We start from the raw sequence: 17,203 nt of genomic DNA on the forward strand, positions 1-17,203 counted from the left end.
TGTTTATGGCTTTATCTTATAGAACTCAAGGTCCCCGTGCTGGGAAAACAGGTTTTGCAGCTGTTTGAGCTAAGATTTCCAAGTTATACACATAATGAAAACCTATACTTTGTTTCGGTCGAGTTCCCCATTCAAATGCATGTAACAGTGAGAAACGCACTGTCTTGGCGAAAGAAAGCGTTTTTGTACAACTTCATATAAATAGCTGTAACTTTTGATAGGAAACTCAGATATGCGTATTCATGGATTTATCTTATAGAACTCAAGGTCCCCGTGCTGGGAAAACAGGTTTTGCAGCTGTTTGAGCTAAGATTTCCAAGTTATACACATAATGAAAACCTATACTTTGTTTCGGTCGAGTTCCCCATTCAAATGCATGTAACAGTGAGAAACGCACTGTCTTGGCGAAAGAAAGCGTTTTTGTACAACTTCATATAAATAGCTGTAACTTTTGATAGAAGACTCAGACAAACATGTTTATGGCTTTATCTTATAGAACTCAAGGTCCCCGTGCTGGGAAAACAGGATTTGCAGCTGTTGGAGCTAAGATTTTCAAGTTATACACATAATGAAAACCTATACTTTGTTTCGGTCGAGTTCCCCATTCAAATGCATGTAACAGTGAGAAACGCATTGTCTTGGCGAAATAAAGCGTTTTTGAAACACTTCATATAAATCGCTGTAACTTTTGATAGAAGACTCAGACAAACATGTTTATGGCTTTATCTTATAGAACTCAATATCCCCGTGCTGGGCAAACAGGTTTTGCAGCTGTTTGAGCTAAGATTTCCAAGTTATACACATAATGAAAACCTATACTTTGTTTTGGTCGAGTTCCCCATTCAAATGCATGTGAGAAACGCACTGTCTTGGCGAAAGAAAGCGTTTTTGTACACCTTCATATAAATAGCTGTAACTTTTGATAGAAGACTCAGACAAACATGTTTATGGCTTTATCTTATAGAACTCAAGGTCCCCGTGCTGGGAAAACAGGTTTTGCAGCTGTTTGAGCTAAGATTTCCAAGTTATTCACATAATGAAAACCTATACTTTGTTTCGGTCGAGTTCCCCATTCAAATGCATGTAATCGTCAGAAACGCACTGTCTTGGCGAAAGAAAGCGTTTTTGCACGACTTCATATAAATAGCTGTAACTTTTGATAGGAAACTCAGATATGCGTATTCATGGCTTTATCTTATAGAACTCAAGGTCCCCGTGCTGGGAAAACAGGTTTTGCAGCTGTTTGAGCTAAGATTTCCAAGTTATTCACATAATGAAAACCTATACTTTGTTTCGGTCGAGTTCCCCATTCAAATGCATGTAACAGTGAGAAACGCACTGTCTTGGCGAAAGAAAGCGTTTTTGTACAACTTCATATAAATAGCTGTAACCTTTGATAGAAGACTCAGACAAACATGTTTATAGCTTTATCTTATAGAACTCAAGGTCCCCGTGCTGGGAAAACAGGTTTTGCAGCTGTTTGAGCTAAGATTTCCAAGTTATATACATAATGAAAACCTATACTTTGTTTCGGTCGAGTTCCCCATTCAAATGCATGTAACAGTGAGAAACGCACTGTCTTGGCGAAAGAAAGCGTTTTTGTACACCTTCATATAAATAGCTGTAACTTTTGATAGAAGACTCAGACAAACATGTTTATGGCTTTATCTTATAGAACTCAAGGTCCCCGTGCTGGGAAAACAGGTTTTGTAGCTGTTTGAGCTAAGATTTCCAAGTTATACACATAATGAAAACCTATACTTTGTTTCGGTCGAGTTCCCCATTCAAATGCATGTAACAGTGAGAAACGCACTGTCTTGGCGAAAGAAAGCGTTTTTGTACAACTTCATATAAATAGCTGTAACTTTTGATAGAAGACTCAGACAAACATGTTTATGGCTTTATCTTATAGAACTCAAGGTCCCCGTGCTGGGAAAACAGGTTTTGCAGCTGTTTGAGCTAAGATTTCCAAGTTATACACATAATGAAAACCTATACTTTGTTTCGGTCGAGTTCCCCATTCAAATGCATGTAACAGTGTGAAACGCACTGTCTTGGCGAAAGAAAGCGTTTTTGTACAACTTCATATAAATAGCTGTAACTTTTGATAGAAGACTCAGACAAACATGTTTATGGCTTTATCTTATAGAACTCAAGGTCCCCGTGCTGGGAAAACAGGTTTTGCAGCTGTTTGAGCTAAGATTTCCAAGTTATACACATAATGAAAACCTATACTTTGTTTCGGTCGAGTTCCCCATTCAAATGCATGTAACAGTGAGAAACGCACTGTCTTGGCGAAAGAAAGCGTTTTTGTACACCTTCATATAAATAGCTGTAACTTTTGATAGAAGACTCAGACAAACATGTTTATGGCTTTATCTTATAGAACTCAAGGTCCCCGTGCTGGGAAAACAGGTTTTGCAGCTGTTTGAGCTAAGATTTCCAAGTTATACACATAATGAAAACCTATACTTTGTTTCGGTCGAGTTCCTCATTCAAATGCATGTAACAGTGAGAAACGCACTGTCTTGGCGAAAGAAAGCGTTTTTGTACAACTTCATATAAATAGCTGTAACTTTTGATAGAAGACTCAGACAAACATGTTTATGGCTTTATCTTATAGAACTCAAGGTCCCCGTGCTGGGAAAACAGGTTTTGCAGCTGTTTGAGCTAAGATTTCCAAGTTATACACATAATGAAAACCTATACTTTGTTTCGGTCGAGTTCCCCATTCAAATGCATGTAACAGTGAGAAACGCACTGTCTTGGCGAAAGAAAGCGTTTTTGTACAACTTCATATAAATAGCTGTAACTTTTGATAGGAAACTCAGATATGCGTATTCATGGATTTATCTTATAGAACTCAAGGTCCCCGTGCTGGGAAAACAGGTTTTGCAGCTGTTTGAGCTAAGATTTCCAAGTTATACACATAATGAAAACCTATACTTTGTTTCGGTCGAGTTCCCCATTCAAATGCATGTAACAGTGAGAAACGCACTGTCTTGGCGAAAGAAAGCGTTTTTGTACAACTTCATATAAATAGCTGTAACTTTTGATAGAAGACTCAGACAAACATGTTTATGGCTTTATCTTATAGAACTCAAGGTCCCCGTGCTGGGAAAACAGGATTTGCAGCTGTTGGAGCTAAGATTTTCAAGTTATACACATAATGAAAACCTATACTTTGTTTCGGTCGAGTTCCCCATTCAAATGCATGTAACAGTGAGAAACGCATTGTCTTGGCGAAATAAAGCGTTTTTGAAACACTTCATATAAATCGCTGTAACTTTTGATAGAAGACTCAGACAAACATGTTTATGGCTTTATCTTATAGAACTCAATATCCCCGTGCTGGGCAAACAGGTTTTGCAGCTGTTTGAGCTAAGATTTCCAAGTTATACACATAATGAAAACCTATACTTTGTTTTGGTCGAGTTCCCCATTCAAATGCATGTAACAGTGAGAAACGCACTGTCTTGGCGAAAGAAAGCGTTTTTGTACAACTTCATATAAATAGCTGTAACTTTTGATAGAAGACTCAGACAAACATGTTTATGGCTTTATCTTATAGAACTCAAGGTCCCCGTGCTGGGAAAACAGGTTTTGCAGCTGTTTGAGCTAAGATTTCCAAGTTATACACATAATGAAAACCTATACTTTGTTTCGGTCGAGTTCCCCATTCAAATGCATGTAACAGTGAGAAACGCACTGTCTTGGCGAAAGAAAGCGTTTTTGTACACCTTCATATAAATAGCTGTAACTTTTGATAGAAGACTCAGACAAACATGTTTATGGCTTTATCTTATAGAACTCAAGGTCCCCGTGCTGGGAAAACAGGTTTTGCAGCTGTTTGAGCTAAGATTTCCAAGTTATTCACATAATGAAAACCTATACTTTGTTTCGGTCGAGTTCCCCATTCAAATGCATGTAATCGTCAGAAACGCACTGTCTTGGCGAAAGAAAGCGTTTTTGCACGACTTCATATAAATAGCTGTAACTTTTGATAGGAAACTCAGATATGCGTATTCATGGCTTTATCTTATAGAACTCAAGGTCCCCGTGCTGGGAAAACAGGTTTTGCAGCTGTTTGAGCTAAGATTTCCAAGTTATACACATAATGAAAACCTATACTTTGTTTCGGTCGAGTTCCCCATTCAAATGCATGTAACAGTGAGAAACGCACTGTCTTGGCGAAAGAAAGCGTTTTTGTACAACTTCATATAAATAGCTGTAACCTTTGATAGAAGACTCAGACAAACATGTTTATGGCTTTATCTTATAGAACTCAAGGTCCCCGTGCTGGGAAAACAGGTTTTGCAGCTGTTTGAGCTAAGATTTCCAAGTTATATACATAATGAAAACCTATACTTTGTTTCGGTCGAGTTCCCCATTCAAATGCATGTAACAGTGAGAAACGCACTGTCTTGGCGAAAGAAAGCGTTTTTGTACACCTTCATATAAATAGCTGTAACTTTTGATAGAAGACTCAGACAAACATGTTTATGGCTTTATCTTATAGAACTCAAGGTCCCCGTGCTGGGAAAACAGGTTTTGTAGCTGTTTGAGCTAAGATTTCCAAGTTATACACATAATGAAAACCTATACTTTGTTTCGGTCGAGTTCCCCATTCAAATGCATGTAACAGTGAGAAACGCACTGTCTTGGCGAAAGAAAGCGTTTTTGTACACCTTCATATAAATAGCTGTAACTTTTGATAGAAGACTCAGACAAACATGTTTATGGCTTTATCTTATAGAACTCAAGGTCCCCGTGCTGGGAAAACAGGTTTTGCAGCTGTTTGAGCTAAGATTTCCAAGTTATTCACATAATGAAAACCTATACTTTGTTTCGGTCGAGTTCCCCATTCAAATGCATGTAATCGTCAGAAACGCACTGTCTTGGCGAAAGAAAGCGTTTTTGCACGACTTCATATAAATAGCTGTAACTTTTGATAGAAGACTCAGACAAACATGTTTATGGCTTTATCTTATAGAACTCAAGGTCCCCGTGCTGGGAAAACAGGTTTTGCAGCTGTTTGAGCTAAGATTTCCAAGTTATACACATAATGAAAACCTATACTTTGTTTCGGTCGAGTTCCCCATTCAAATGCATGTAACAGTGAGAAACGCACTGTCTTGGCGAAAGAAAGCGTTTTTGTACACCTTCATATAAATAGCTGTAACTTTTGATAGAAGACTCAGACAAACATGTTTATGGCTTTATCTTATAGAACTCAAGGTCCCCGTGCTGGGAAAACAGGTTTTGCAGCTGTTTGAGCTAAGATTTCCAAGTTATACACATAATGAAAACCTATACTTTGTTTCGGTCGAGTTCCTCATTCAAATGCATGTAACAGTGAGAAACGCACTGTCTTGGCGAAAGAAAGCGTTTTTGTACAACTTCATATAAATAGCTGTAACTTTTGATAGAAGACTCAGACAAACATGTTTATGGCTTTATCTTATAGAACTCAAGGTCCCCGTGCTGGGAAAACAGGTTTTGCAGCTGTTTGAGCTAAGATTTCCAAGTTATACACATAATGAAAACCTATACTTTGTTTCGGTCGAGTTCCTCATTCAAATGCATGTAACAGTGAGAAACGCACTGTCTTGGCGAAAGAAAGCGTTTTTGTACAACTTCATATAAATAGCTGTAACTTTTGATAGAAGACTCAGACAAACATGTTTATGGCTTTATCTTATAGAACTCAAGGTCCCTGTGCTGGGAAAACAGGTTTTGCAGCTGTTTGAGCTAAGATTTCCAAGTTATACACATAATGAAAACCTATACTTTGTTTCGGTCGAGTTCCCCATTCAAATGCATGTAACAGTGAGAAACGCACTGTCTTGGCGAAAGAAAGCGTTTTTGTACAACTTCATATAAATAGCTGTAACTTTTGATAGAAGACTCAGACAAACATGTTTATGGCTTTATCTTATAGAACTCAAGGTCCCCGTGCTGGGAAAACAGGATTTGCAGCTGTTGGAGCTAAGATTTCCAAGTTATACACATAATGAAAACCTATACTTTGTTTCGGTCGAGTTCCCCATTCAAATGCATGTAACAGTGAGAAACGCACTGTCTTGGCGAAAGAAAGCGTTTTTGTACAACTTCATATAAATAGCTGTAACTTTTGATAGAAGACTCAGACAAACATGTTTATGGCTTTATCTTATAGAACTCAAGGTCCCCGTGCTGGGAAAACAGGTTTTGCAGCTGTTTGAGCTAAGATTTCCAAGTTATACACATAATGAAAACCTATACTTTGTTTCGGTCGAGTTCCCCATTCAAATGCATGTAACAGTGAGAAACGCACTGTCTTGGCGAAAGAAAGCGTTTTTGTACACCTTCATATAAATAGCTGTAACTTTTGATAGAAGACTCAGACAAACATGTTTATGGCTTTATCTTATAGAACTCAAGGTCCCCGTGCTGGGAAAACAGGTTTTGCAGCTGTTTGAGCTAAGATTTCCAAGTTATACACATAATGAAAACCTATACTTTGTTTCGGTCGAGTTCCTCATTCAAATGCATGTAACAGTGAGAAACGCACTGTCTTGGCGAAAGAAAGCGTTTTTGTACAACTTCATATAAATAGCTGTAACTTTTGATAGAAGACTCAGACAAACATGTTTATGGCTTTATCTTATAGAACTCAAGGTCCCCGTGCTGGGAAAACAGGTTTTGCAGCTGTTTGAGCTAAGATTTCCAAGTTATACACATAATGAAAACCTATACTTTGTTTCGGTCGAGTTCCTCATTCAAATGCATGTAACAGTGAGAAACGCACTGTCTTGGCGAAAGAAAGCGTTTTTGTACAACTTCATATAAATAGCTGTAACTTTTGATAGAAGACTCAGACAAACATGTTTATGGCTTTATCTTATAGAACTCAAGGTCCCTGTGCTGGGAAAACAGGTTTTGCAGCTGTTTGAGCTAAGATTTCCAAGTTATACACATAATGAAAACCTATACTTTGTTTCGGTCGAGTTCCCCATTCAAATGCATGTAACAGTGAGAAACGCACTGTCTTGGCGAAAGAAAGCGTTTTTGTACAACTTCATATAAATAGCTGTAACTTTTGATAGGAAACTCAGATATGCGTATTCATGGATTTATCTTATAGAACTCAAGGTCCCCGTGCTGGGAAAACAGGTTTTGCAGCTGTTTGAGCTAAGATTTCCAAGTTATACACATAATGAAAACCTATACTTTGTTTCGGTCGAGTTCCTCATTCAAATGCATGTAACAGTGAGAAACGCACTGTCTTGGCGAAAGAAAGCGTTTTTGTACAACTTCATATAAATAGCTGTAACTTTTGATAGAAGACTCAGACAAACATGTTTATGGCTTTATCTTATAGAACTCAAGGTCCCTGTGCTGGGAAAACAGGTTTTGCAGCTGTTTGAGCTAAGATTTCCAAGTTATACACATAATGAAAACCTATACTTTGTTTCGGTCGAGTTCCCCATTCAAATGCATGTAACAGTGAGAAACGCACTGTCTTGGCGAAAGAAAGCGTTTTTGTACAACTTCATATAAATAGCTGTAACTTTTGATAGGAAACTCAGATATGCGTATTCATGGATTTATCTTATAGAACTCAAGGTCCCCGTGCTGGGAAAACAGGTTTTGCAGCTGTTTGAGCTAAGATTTCCAAGTTATACACATAATGAAAACCTATACTTTGTTTCGGTCGAGTTCCCCATTCAAATGCATGTAACAGTGTGAAACGCACTGTCTTGGCGAAAGAAAGCGTTTTTGTACAACTTCATATAAATAGCTGTAACTTTTGATAGAAGACTCAGACAAACATGTTTATGGCTTTATCTTATAGAACTCAAGGTCCCCGTGCTGGGAAAACAGGTTTTGCAGCTGTTTGAGCTAAGATTTCCAAGTTATACACATAATGAAAACCTATACTTTGTTTCTGTCGAGTTCCCCATTCAAATGCATGTAACAGTGAGAAACGCACTGTCTTGGCGAAAGAAAGCGTTTTTGTACAACTTCATATAAATAGCTGTAACTTTTGATAGAAGACTCAGACAAACATGTTTATGGCTTTATCTTATAGAACTCAAGGTCCCCGTGCTGGGAAAACAGGATTTGCAGCTGTTTGAGCTAAGATTTCCAAGTTATACACATAATGAAAACCTATACTTTGTTTCGGTCGAGTTCCCCATTCAAATGCATGTAACAGTGAGAAACGCACTGTCTTGGCGAAAGAAAGCGTTTTTGTACAACTTCATATAAGATAAAGCCATAAACATGTTTGTCTGAGTCTTCTATCAAAAGTTACAGCTATTTATATGAAGTTGTACAAAAACGCTTTCTTTCGCCAAGACAGTGCGTTTCTGACGATTACATGCATTTTAATGGGGAACTCGACCGAAACAAAGTATAGGGTTTCATTATGTGAATAACTTGGAAATCTTAGCTCAAACAGCTGCAAAACCTGTTTTCCCAGCACGGGGACCTTGAGTTCTATAAGATAAAGCCATAAACATGTTTGTCTGAGTCTTCTATCAAAAGTTACAGCTATTTATATGAAGTTGTACAAAAACGCTTTCTTTCGCCAAGACAGTGCGTTTCTCACTGTTACATGCATTTGAATGGGGAACTGACCGAAACAAAGTATAGGTTTTCATTATGTGTATAACTTGAAAATCTTAGCTCCAACAGCTGCAAAACCTGTTTTCCCAGCACGGGGACCTTGAGTTCTATAAGATAAAGCCATAAACATGTTTGTCTGAGTCTTCTATCAAAAGTTACAGCTATTTATATGAAGTTGTACAAAAACGCTTTCTTTCGCCAAGACAGTGCGTTTCTCACTGTTACATGCATTTGAATGGGGAACTCGACCGAAACAAACTATAGGTTTTCATTATGTGTATAACTTGGAAATCTTAGCTCAAACAGCTGCAAAACCTGTTTTCCCAGCACGGGGACCTTGAGTTCTATAAGATAAAGCCATAAACATGTTTGTCTGAGTCTTCTATCAAAAGTTACAGCTATTTATATGAAGTTGTACAAAAACGCTTTCTTTCGCCAAGACAGTGCGTTTCTCACTGTTACATGCATTTGAATAGGGAACTCGACCGAAACAAAGTATAGGTTTTCATTATGTGTATAACTTGAAAATCTTAGCTCCAACAGCTGCAAATCCTGTTTTCCCAGCACGGGGACCTTGAGTTCTATAAGATAAAGCCATAAACATGTTTGTCTGAGTCTTCTATCAAAAGTTACAGCTATTTATATGAAGTTGTACAAAAACGCTTTCTTTCGCCAAGACAGTGCGTTTCTCACTGTTACATGCATTTGAATGGGGAACTCGACCGAAACAAAGTATAGGTTTTCATTATGTGTATAACTTGGAAATCTTAGCTCAAACAGCTGCAAAACCTGTTTTCCCAGCACGGGGACCTTGAGTTCTATAAGATAAAGCCATAAACATGTTTGTCTGAGTCTTCTATCAAAAGTTACAGCTATTTATATGAAGTTGTACAAAAACGCTTTCTTTCGCCAAGACAGTGCGTTTCTCACTGTTACATGCATTTGAATGGGGAACTCGACCGAAACAAAGTATAGGTTTTCATTATGTGTATAACTTGAAAATCTTAGCTCCAACAGCTGCAAAACCTGTTTTCCCAGCACGGGGACCTTGAGTTCTATAAGATAAAGCCATAAACATATTTGTCTGAGTCTTCTATCAAAAGTTACAGCTATTTATATGAAGTTGTACAAAAACGCTTTCTTTCGCCAAGACAGTGCGTTTCTCACTGTTACATGCATTTGAATGGGGAACTCGACCGAAACAAAGTATAGGTTTTCATTATGTGTATAACTTGGAAATCTTAGCTCAAACAGCTGCAAAACCTGTTTTCCCAGCACGGGGACCTTGAGTTCTATAAGATAAAGCCATAAACATGTTTGTCTGAGTCTTCTATCAAAAGTTACAGCTATTTATATGAAGTTGTACAAAAACGCTTTCTTTCGCCAAGACAGTGCGTTTCTCACTGTTACATGCATTTGAATGGGGAACTGATCGAAACAAAGTATAGGTTTTCATTATGTGTATAACTTGAAAATCTTAGCTCCAACAGCTGCAAATCCTGTTTTCCCAGCACGGGGACCTTGAGTTCTATAAGATAAAGCCATAAACATGTTTGTCTGAGTCTTCTATCAAAAGTTACAGCTATTTATATGAAGTTGTACAAAAACGCTTTCTTTCGCCAAGACAGTGCGTTTCTCACTGTTACATGCATTTGAATGGGGAACTCGACCGAAACAAAGTATAGGTTTTCATTATGTGAATAACTTGGAAATCTTAGCTCAAACAGCTGCAAAACCTGTTTTCCCAGCACGGGGATATTGAATTCTATAAGATAAAGCCATGAATACGCATATCTGAGTTTCCTATCAAAAGTTACAGCTATTTATATGAAGTTGTGCAAAAACGCTTTCTTTCGCCAAGACAGTGCGTTTCTGACGATTACATGCATTTGAATGGGGAACTCGACCGAAACAAAGTATAGGGTTTCATTATGTGAATAACTTGGAAATCTTAGCTCAAACAGCTGCAAAACCTGTTTTCCCAGCACGGGGACCTTGAGTTCTATAAGATAAAGCCATAAACATGTTTGTCTGAGTCTTCTATCAAAAGTTACAGCTATTTATATGAAGTTGTACAAAAACGCTTTCTTTCGCCAAGACAGTGCGTTTCTCACTGTTACATGCATTTGAATGGGGAACTCGACCGAAACAAAGTATAGGTTTTCATTATGTGTATAACTTGGAAATCTTAGCTCAAACAGCTGCAAAACCTGTTTTCCCAGCACGGGGACCTTGAGTTCTATAAGATAAAGCCATAAACATGTTTGTCTGAGTCTTCTATCAAAAGTTACAGCTATTTATATGAAGTTGTACAAAAACGCTTTCTTTCGCCAAGACAGTGCGTTTCTCACTGTTACATGCATTTGAATGGGGAACTCGACCGAAACAAAGTATAGGGTTTCATTATGTGAATAACTTGGAAATCTTAGCTCAAACAGCTGCAAAACCTGTTTTCCCAGCACGGGGACCTTGAGTTCTATAAGATAAAGTCATGAATACGCATATCTGAGTTTCCTATCAAAAGTTACAGCTATTTATATGAAGTTGTGCAAAAACGCTTTCTTTCGCCAAGACAGTGCGTTTCTGACGATTACATGCATTTGAATGGGGAACTCGACCGAAACAAAGTATAGGGTTTCATTATGTGAATAACTTGGAAATCTTAGCTCAAACAGCTGCAAAACCTGTTTTCCCAGCACGGGGACCTTGAGTTCTATAAGATAAAGCCATAAACATGTTTGTCTGAGTCTTCTATCAAAAGTTACAGCTATTTATATGAAGTTGTACAAAAACGCTTTCTTTCGCCAAGACAGTGCGTTTCTCACTGTTACATGCATTTGAATGGGGAACTCGACCGAAACAAAGTATAGGTTTTCATTATGTGTATAACTTGAAAATCTTAGCTCCAACAGCTGCAAAACCTGTTTTCCCAGCACGGGGACCTTGAGTTCTATAAGATAAAGCCATAAACATGTTTGTCTGAGTCTTCTATCAAAAGTTACAGCTATTTATATGAAGTTGTGCAAAAACGCTTTCTTTCGCCAAGACAGTGCGTTTCTGACGATTACATGCATTTGAATGGGGAACTCGACCGAAACAAAGTATAGGGTTTCATTATGTGAATAACTTGGAAATCTTAGCTCAAACAGCTGCAAAACCTGTTTTCCCAGCACGGGGACCTTGAGTTCTATAAGATAAAGCCATAAACATGTTTGTCTGAGTCTTCTATCAAAAGTTACAGCTATTTATATGAAGTTGTACAAAAACGCTTTCTTTCGCCAAGACAGTGCGTTTCTCACTGTTACATGCATTTGAATGGGGAACTCGACCGAAACAAAGTATAGGTTTTCATTATGTGTATAACTTGGAAATCTTAGCTCAAACAGCTGCAAAACCTGTTTTCCCAGCACGGGGACCTTGAGTTCTATAAGATAAAGCCATAAACATGTTTGTCTGAGTCTTCTATCAAAAGTTACAGCTATTTATATGAAGTTGTACAAAAACGCTTTCTTTCGCCAAGACAGTGCGTTTCTCACTGTTACATGCATTTGAATGGGGAACTCGACCGAAACAAAGTATAGGTTTTCATTATGTGTATAACTTGGAAATCTTAGCTCAAACAGCTGCAAAACCTGTTTTCCCAGCACGGAGACCTTGAGTTCTATAAGATAAAGTCATGAATACGCATATCTGAGTTTCCTATCAAAAGTTACAGCTATTTATATGAAGTTGTGCAAAAACGCTTTCTTTCGCCAAGACAGTGCGTTTCTGACGATTACATGCATTTGAATGGGGAACTCGACCGAAACAAAGTATAGGGTTTCATTATGTGAATAACTTGGAAATCTTAGCTCAAACAGCTGCAAAACCTGTTTTCCCAGCACGGGGACCTTGAGTTCTATAAGATAAAGCCATAAACATGTTTGTCTGAGTCTTCTATCAAAAGTTACAGCTATTTATATGAAGTTGTGCAAAAACGCTTTCTTTCGCCAAGACAGTGCGTTTCTGACGATTACATGCATTTGAATGGGGAACTCGACCGAAACAAAGTATAGGGTTTCATTATGTGAATAACTTGGAAATCTTAGCTCAAACAGCTGCAAAACCTGTTTTCCCAGCACGGGGACCTTGAGTTCTATAAGATAAAGCCATAAACATGTTTGTCTGAGTCTTCTATCAAAAGTTACAGCTATTTATATGAAGTTGTACAAAAACGCTTTCTTTCGCCAAGACAGTGCGTTTCTCACTGTTACATGCATTTGAATGGGGAACTCGACCGAAACAAAGTATAGGTTTTCATTATGTGTATAACTTGGAAATCTTAGCTCAAACAGCTGCAAAACCTGTTTTCCCAGCACGGGGACCTTGAGTTCTATAAGATAAAGCCATAAACATGTTTGTCTGAGTCTTCTATCAAAAGTTACAGCTATTTATATGAAGTTGTACAAAAACGCTTTCTTTCGCCAAGACAGTGCGTTTCTCACTGTTACATGCATTTGAATGGGGAACTCGACCGAAACAAAGTATAGGTTTTCATTATGTGTATAACTTGGAAATCTTAGCTCAAACAGCTGCAAAACCTGTTTTCCCAGCACGGGGACCTTGAGTTCTATAAGATAAAGCCATAAACATGTTTGTCTGAGTCTTCTATCAAAAGTTACAGCTATTTATATGAAGTTGTACAAAAACGCTTTCTTTCGCCAAGACAGTGCGTTTCTCACTGTTACATACATTTGAATAGGGAACTCGACCGAAACAAAGTATAGGTTTTCATTATGTGTATAACTTGAAAATCTTAGCTCAAACAGCTGCAAAACCTGTTTTCCCAGCACGGGGACCTTGAGTTCTATAAGATAAAGCCATAAACATGTTTGTCTGAGTCTTCTATCAAAAGTTACAGCTATTTATATGAAGTTGTACAAAAACGCTTTCTTTCGCCAAGACAGTGCGTTTCTCACTGTTACATGCATTTGAATGGGGAACTCGACCGAAACAAAGTATAGGTTTTCATTATGTGTATAACTTGAAAATCTTAGCTCCAACAGCTGCAAATCCTGTTTTCCCAGCACGGGGACCTTGAGTTCTATAAGATAAAGCCATAAACATGTTTGTCTGAGTCTTCTATCAAAAGTTACAGCTATTTATATGAAGTTGTACAAAAACGCTTTCTTTCGCCAAGACAGTGCGTTTCTCACTGTTACATGCATTTGAATGGCGAACTCGACCGAAACAAAGTATAGGTTTTCATTATGTGAATAACTTGGAAATCTTAGCTCAAACAGCTGCAAAACCTGTTTTCCCAGCACGGGGACCTTGAGTTCTATAAGATAAAGCCATGAATACGCATATCTGAGTTTCCTATCAAAAGTTACAGCTATTTATATGAAGTTGTGCAAAAAGGCTTTCTTTCGCCAAGACAGTGCGTTTCTGACGATTACATGCATTTGAATGGGGAACTCGACCGAAAGAAAGTATAGGGTTTCATTATGTGAATAACTTGGAAATCTTAGCTCAAACAGCTGCAAAACCTGTTTTCCCAGCACGGGGACCTTGAGTTCTATAAGATAAAGCCATGAATACGCATATCTGAGTTTCCTATCAAAAGTTACAGCTATTTATATGAAGTTGTACAAAAACGCTTTCTTTCGCCAAGACAGTGCGTTTCTCACTGTTACATGCATTTGAATGGGGAACTCGACCGAAACAAACTATAGGTTTTCATTATGTGTATAACTTGGAAATCTTAGCTCAAACAGCTGCAAAATCTGTTTTCCCAGCACGGGGACCTTGAGTTCTATAAGATAAAGCCATAAACATGTTTGTCTGAGTCTTCTATCAAAAGTTACAGCTATTTATATGAAGTTGTACAAAAACGCTTTCTTTCGCCAAGACAGTGCGTTTCTCGCTGTTACATGCATTTGAATGGGGAACTCGACCGAAACAAAGTATAGGTTTTCATTATGTGTATAACTTGGAAATCTTAGCTCAAACAGCTGCAAAACCTGTTTTCCCAGCACGGGGACCTTGAGTTCTATAAGATAAAGCCATAAACATGTTTGTCTGAGTCTTCTATCAAAAGTTACAGCTATTTATATGAAGTTGTACAAAAACGCTTTCTTTCGCCAAGACAGTGCGTTTCTCACTGTTACATGCATTTGAATGGGGAACTCGACCGAAACAAAGTATAGGTTTTCATTATGTGAATAACTTCGAAATCTTAGCTCAAACAGCTGCAAAACCTGTTTTCCCAGCACGGGGACCTTGAGTTCTATAAGATAAAGCCATGAATACGCATATCTGAGTTTCCTATCAAAAGTTACAGCTATTTATATGAAGTTGTGCAAAAACGCTTTCTTTCGCCAAGACAGTGCGTGTCTGACGATTACATGCATTTTAATGGGGAACTCGACCGAAACAAAGTATAGGGTTTCATTATGTGAATAACTTGGAAATCTTAGCTCAAACAGCTGCAAAACCTGTTTTCCCAGCACGGGGACCTTGAGTTCTATAAGATAAAGCCATAAACATGTTTGTCTGAGTCTTCTATCAAAAGTTACAGCTATTTATATGAAGTTGTACAAAAACGCTTTCTTTCGCCAAGACAGTGCGTTTCTCACTGTTACATGCATTTGAATGGGGAACTGACCGAAACAAAGTATAGGTTTTCATTATGTGTATAACTTGAAAATCTTAGCTCCAACAGCTGCAAAACCTGTTTTCCCAGCACGGGGACCTTGAGTTCTATAAGATAAAGCCATAAACATGTTTGTCTGAGTCTTCTATCAAAAGTTACAGCTATTTATATGAAGTTGTACAAAAACGCTTTCTTTCGCCAAGACAGTGCGTTTCTCACTGTTACATGCATTTGAATAGGGAACTCGACCGAAACAAAGTATAGGTTTTCATTATGTGTATAACTTGAAAATCTTAGCTCCAACAGCTGCAAATCCTGTTTTCCCAGGACGGGGACCTTGAGTTCTATAAGATAAAGCCATAAACATGTTTGTCTGAGTCTTCTATCAAAAGTTACAGCTATTTATATGAAGTTGTACAAAAACGCTTTCTTTCGCCAAGACAGTGCGTTTCTCACTGTTATTTGAATGGGGAACTCGACCGAAACAAAGTATAGGTTTTCATTATGTGTATAACTTGGAAATCTTAGCTCAAACAGCTGCAAAACCTGTTTTCCCAGCACGGGGACCTTGAGTTCTATAAGATAAAGCCATAAACATATTTGTCTGAGTCTTCTATCAAAAGTTACAGCTATTTATATGAAGTTGTGCAAAAACGCTTTCTTTCGCCAAGACAGTGCGTTTCTCACTGTTACATGCATTTGAATGGGGAACTCGACCGAAACAAACTATAGGTTTTCATTATGTGTATAACTTGGAAATCTTAGCTCAAACGGCTGCAAAACCTGTTTTCCCAGCACGGGGACCTTGAGTTCTATAAGATAAAGCCATAAACATGTTTGTCTGAGTCTTCTATCAAAAGTTACAGCTATTTATATGAAGTTGTGCAAAAAGGCTTTCTTTCGCCAAGACAGTGCGTTTCTGACGATTACATGCATTTGAATGGGGAACTCGACCGAAAGAAAGTATAGGGTTTCATTATGTGAATAACTTGGAAATCTTAGCTCAAACAGCTGCAAAACCTGTTTTCCCAGCACGGGGACCTTGAGTTCTATAAGATAAAGCCATGAATACGCATATCTGAGTTTCCTATCAAAAGTTACAGCTATTTATATGAAGTTGTACAAAAACGCTTTCTTTCGCCAAGACAGTGCGTTTCTCACTGTTACATGCATTTGAATGGGGAACTCGACCGAAACAAACTATAGGTTTTCATTATGTGTATAACTTGGAAATCTTAGCTCAAACAGCTGCAAAATCTGTTTTCCCAGCACGGGGACCTTGAGTTCTATAAGATAAAGCCATAAACATGTTTGTCTGAGTCTTCTATCAAAAGTTACAGCTATTTATATGAAGTTGTACAAAAACGCTTTCTTTCGCCAAGACAGTGCGTTTCTCGCTGTTACATGCATTTGAATGGGGAACTCGACCGAAACAAAGTATAGGTTTTCATTATGTGTATAACTTGGAAATCTTAGCTCAAACAGCTGCAAAACCTGTTTTCCCAGCACGGGGACCTTGAGTTCTATAAGATAAAGCCATAAACATGTTTGTCTGAGTCTTCTATCAAAAGTTACAGCTATTTATATGAAGTTGTACAAAAACGCTTTCTTTCGCCAAGACAGTGCGTTTCTCACTGTTACATGCATTTGAATGGGGAACTCGACCGAAACAAAGTATAGGTTTTCATTATGTGAATAACTTCGAAATCTTAGCTCAAACAGCTGCAAAACCTGTTTTCCCAGCACGGGGACCTTGAGTTCTATAAGATAAAGCCATGAATACGCATATCTGAGTTTCCTATCAAAAGTTACAGCTATTTATATGAAGTTGTGCAAAAACGCTTTCTTTCGCCAAGACAGTGCGTGTCTGACGATTACATGCATTTTAATGGGGAACTCGACCGAAACAAAGTATAGGGTTTCATTATGTGAATAACTTGGAAATCTTAGCTCAAA

This window comes from Mchenga conophoros, linkage group LG14 (assembly GCF_057382185.1).
Source record: "Mchenga conophoros isolate Kocher_MC1m ecotype Shallow Benthic linkage group LG14, M_conophoros_male_GT1.1, whole genome shotgun sequence".
Classification (NCBI taxonomy): Eukaryota; Metazoa; Chordata; class Actinopteri; order Cichliformes; family Cichlidae; genus Mchenga; species Mchenga conophoros.